The sequence below is a fragment of the Ursus arctos genome, unplaced genomic scaffold (assembly GCF_023065955.2).
Source record: "Ursus arctos isolate Adak ecotype North America unplaced genomic scaffold, UrsArc2.0 scaffold_34, whole genome shotgun sequence".
In the NCBI taxonomy this organism is placed as follows: domain Eukaryota; kingdom Metazoa; phylum Chordata; class Mammalia; order Carnivora; family Ursidae; genus Ursus; species Ursus arctos.
The window spans coordinates 4,458,053-4,462,883 of NW_026623030.1; the positions used below are offsets into that span (position 1 = coordinate 4,458,053).

At 48.6% G+C, this 4,831-nt stretch overlaps 1 pseudogene; it reads left to right on the top strand.

Annotated features, from left to right (window-relative positions):
* Positions 1-476: 476 nt before the first annotated feature.
* Positions 477-1,199, top strand: LOC113245897 (60S ribosomal protein L9-like; annotated as a pseudogene).
* The last annotated feature ends 3,632 nt before the right edge of the window (positions 1,200-4,831 follow it).

Genomic DNA, 4,831 nt, shown 5'->3' on the forward strand with positions numbered 1-4,831 from the left:
CAAGGTGGGCTTTACAAAGACTCTTTGCTCCCTCTCACTGTGCAGCTTTTTAAAAAATTGTGATAAAATACACATAACATAAAATTTCCCATCTTATCCATTTTCCCCCTTTGATAAATGTTTATTGAGTGCCTACTGAATACCAAGTAGAACGCCAGGTGTCAGAGATACAACAACAAAACAATCGTGACAGATTTCCCGGTCGACCATAAATTAATTAGCAAATGCTTACCCTTAAAGTTGGAGGGGAAGGTCCAGGGTAAATGTAATCGTTCAAGCTCAGAATGTCTGAAATCTCACACGTAAGAAAAAAGTCATGACTCAAGCTTCTTACTTCACAGGGAGACCAGGCTGGTTGTACAATTATCTCCTCAGTAGAAGAGTCTTCTTCGAAGTCAAGTTAGTAATGTATTAAAATGTATTATGTATTAAAAGTAATGTATTAAAAGGCACACTTGTACGGGATCCAGCCAGAAATGCAGTCAGACTCTCAAGCGTCACCGTCCCTCTGCCTGAACGCTATTCCGTTAAAATACTCTTTCTTCAGAAATGTTTCATACACTCTTTGCCGCATCTCTACGGGAACGAAGACCGTTCTCAGCAATCAGACTGTCGACATTCCAGAAAATGTCGGAATCAGTCTGAAGGGACACACTGTTATTTTCAAGGGCCCCGGAGGAACCCTGTGAAGGGACTTTAATCACATCAATGTAGAACTCAGTCTCCTTGGAAAGAAAAAAAAAGAGGCTCCGAGCTGACAAATGGTGGAGAGCTAGAACAGACCCGGCTACCGTTCGCACCGTCTGTCCGTGGTCATGTCCAGACCACAGTTGAGGGCGTTCCCCTGGGCTTCCGTCACAAGATGAGCTCTGTGTGTGCTCAGTTCCCCATCAGTGTTGTTATTCTGGAGAATGGTTCTCTTGTTGAAATCTGAAATTTCTTGGGTGAAAAATATATCGGCAGGGGTTCAAATGAAGCCAGGTGTTGCTTGTCTGTATCTCAAGTCCAGAAAGTGGAGTTAATTCTTGAAGGAAATGACATAGAACTTGTATCAAACTCAGCTGCTTTGATTTAGCAAGACACAACCACTAAAAACAAGGATTTCGGAAAATTTGGGGATGGTGTCTATGTTTCTGAAAAAGGAACAGTTCAGCAGGCTGAGGAATAAGATCTAAGCTGTCCAGCTACAGAAACAGCAAGATGCCGGTTGGTTTTTCAGACTTATTTTCGATATTCTAAAGATTCAATAAAAGCTGTACTGATTAGGAGTTTTTTCTTTCTTTCTTTTTTTTTTTTTAAAGATTTTATTTATTTATTCGACAGAGATAGAGACAGCCAGCGAGAGAGGGAACACAAGCAGGGGGAGTGGGAGAGGAAGAAGCAGGCTCATAGCGGAAGAGCCTGATGTGGGGCTCGATCCCATAACGCTGGGATCACGCCCTGAGCCGAAGGCAGACGCTTAACCGCTGTGCCACCCAGGCGCCCCAGGGGCTTTTTCTTAAACCAATAATCGTTTGGAACTATTTGGCAATTAAACCATTCAGAAGTTAATAGTAGTGTGCTAAAAACAGTGACAAGGAATAGAACAGGGGATTTTCCTAGTAAAACTTCATAGGAGAAAAAAAAAATGTTGCACGCACCTGAATACCAGAGTTCATTAGGGTCTCTCGTTGGCCTCAGGACTAGCTGTCCATACTGTTTACAGACATGTTTGCCATCACTGTGGTTTTGTTTGTTGGGTTTGGGGTTCTTGTTTGTATTTTTCTCCATTTTTGTATTACGGTAAAATACACATAGCATGAAATTCACCATCTTACCCATTTTTGAGTGTCCAGTTCAGGGCATTAAGCACATTCACATTGGTGCACAACCATCACCACCATCCATCTCCAGAACTTTGTCATCTGCCCAGACTGAGACTCTGTCCCCATTAAACACTAACTCCCCAGGTCCCTCCCCAGCCCCTGGCAACCACCATTCTCTGAATCTGACTGCTCCAGTCACCTCTCATAAGTAGAATCATACAGCATTTGCCCTTTTGTGATTGGCTTCTCTCACTTCGTATAATGTCCTCAATTTCGTCTCCTTTGTAGCAAGCATCAGAAACTCCTTCCCTTTTAAGGCTGAAAAATATACCATCATATGTACATTGTGCCTATCATATGGCCACATGTTGCTTCTTCATTCATCCATTGATGGACACTTGGGTTGCGTCCACCTCTCAGCTATTGTGAATAATGATGCTATGAACATGGGTGTGCAAATATCTTTCTGAGACCCTGCTTTCAATTCTTTGGGGTTTATACCAAGAACTATGATTGCTGGCTCCTAGGGTAGTTCTATTTTTAATTTTGGAGGAAGCTTCATACTGTTTTCCACAGCGGCTACGCCATTTTGCACACTCCCCCCAACAGTGCACCAGGGTGGCAGTGTCTCCAAACCCTCACCAATACTTGCTATTTCTGTTTTTGTAATATTTTTTTTGGTGGCCGTCCTAATGGGCGTGGGTGGGTTTGTTTTGTTTTGTTTTGTTTTGAAATAAGGCATCATTTTCATCCAATGGAACACACAGAGCTTGTTTCGCATTAGAGCAGTTCGAGCAGGTGAACACCCTCATGAAACCCGCATCCCATCAAGAGAGAGAACATTTCCAGCACTCCCGGAAAATTCCCTCTCCACCTTTCCCGTCAGCCCCTCCCACCCCGCCAACAGAGAGCTGTCGCCAGGGAAGGGTTGTGCCCCTCCTCGCACTTGATGTAGCAGGACTCCCACAGTGGGGACCGGGGCGGGTTTTGTCGACCCAAGCTCGCCTCCCTGTGCCCGCTGGGGTCAGGGCCTCGCTCTGCGCCGGGAAGAAGATGCCATTGTGCCGTCAGGGGCCAGGAGAGGGTCTTTGTTTGCAGCGTGCAGAGCTCCCTCCGGCACAGGGCCGTGTCCCAGCGCCTGGCCTCTCCTGGAGCAGAGCTGTGTTTGCCTTCGGAGGACTCAGCACAGGATGCACCGTCCTCTGCGGGATGACAGGAGAGTGATGTCAGCCCAGGTGCTTCCCGGCAGGGCTGGGGGGAAGGTTTTCCGAAGACAGGGCTGGGACACTGAGCCCGGGGCTTGTCAGCGATGCTTACAATAGCTTTTCCCCAAATATGCTCAACTTTGAAAACAGTGCAGTTTTCAGGTTCCTGAAAAGCTGCCGTCCTGCGAGTCCAGGCCGTTGCCCCAGGGTGAGCTGGGTCTCACCTTCACCATGGATTTGCTGAGTGACAGTGGACAAGTCTTTTGCTCTTTCAGAACTTTGCTTTTTCATTGATTTTTCAACAAACGATTATTTCTGGCAGGCACTTGTGACACGGAACTGAGCAGGGCAGATAGGGGGGCGAGAGGCGTGAACAGATGATAGCGTGGTGACGGCCACGTTCAGATCGGGGTGGTCAGGGAAGGTCCCATGGAGTCTCGGGGCTCAGGACGCAGCCATCTCCAGCGTGATGCGTGAGCAGGCAGACCTCTCTGCACAGCCAACAGCTAGCTCAGGGACAGCACTGGGACAGCAAGGGGGGCTGCCAGCCCTGCACTCACTGCTCCTGGGGGAGGGCGGGCGGTGGTGGACACCCAGTGGCCTGGGATAGAGCTTGTGGGGGCAGTGATATTACCCAGAAGCACAACTGTCTTTTCAAGCCTCAGCAGCTGGGACCCCAGGGCCTTTGGTAGTACGGCGGGAAGAGATTAAAATTTCTATTTCAGTTCTCTTCCCTAAAATCAACTTTTCTAACACTGGTTTTGATGACTTTGCCGGGTTTTATGGCTCCTTTTACCTGAAAGATGCCAGGTGGGACTCGTGTGGGGCCCCCCGGGGGGGAGGAGGCACGGTGTCCATGGTGTGCCAAGATCTGAGGCGGCAGGGGGCCTTCCTTGTTGGTGAACTTTGTCCCCACTCGCTGGCTTCACAGGGACACGCTGCCCCTTTCACTCCGTCACATACACGTCCCCTCTGTACCCAGGCCTCAGCCTGACTGTGTGGTCGTCCTGTGGCCCCGGAGGGTGGCTGGCGACCGCTTCATGCATTCCTCAGAGATCTCATTTCCAAAGCAAGGGTCAGTAAGTGGACACGCTAAAGCACATGACAATGGGGGGCAATGCTGGAAACAGTGGGCTTTCAGGGCTCCACTTTAAATCTTGGGCATCTCCCACCTGCTCGCCTCTGTCTGATTGTGGTAAAATATACACAACATGAAATCTATCATCTTAACCATTCTGGAGTGTAGAATTCAGTAGTGCTAAGTGTATTTGCGCTGTCATGCAACTAGTCTCTGGAACCCTTTTCTTCTTGCTTGAATGTTAGACACCTTTTAAAAAATAAAATCTGGGGCACCTGGGTGGCACAGCGGTTAAGCGTCTGCCTTCGGCTCAGGGCGTGATCCCGGCGTTATGGGATCGAGCCCCACATCAGGCTCCTCTGCTATGAGCCTGCTTCTTCCTCTCCCACTCCCCCTGCTTGTGTTCCCTCTCTCGCTGGCTGTCTCTATCTCTGTCAAATAAATAAATAAAATCTTTAAAAAATAAAAAATAAAATAAAATGGAATAAAATAAAGAGAGCAATGCTCTCTTCAAAAATCAGCTGCCTTCGCTCGTCGCCTCCCTGCCCCTCCCCACGTGCAGCATGGTGGCTTCCGTGGGGCCAGGGGCACGGCCCAGTGATTGCTGACCAGGCAGATGTGTTCAGGGGCTCGTCCCCATTACCTGCATGCTTCTGAGTACATTGCCGGAGTACTGGAACTGTTATAAAGCCAGGGTGACGGGAAGGACCTGGACCCCGCCTAGATCCAGTGGACACCCGCAC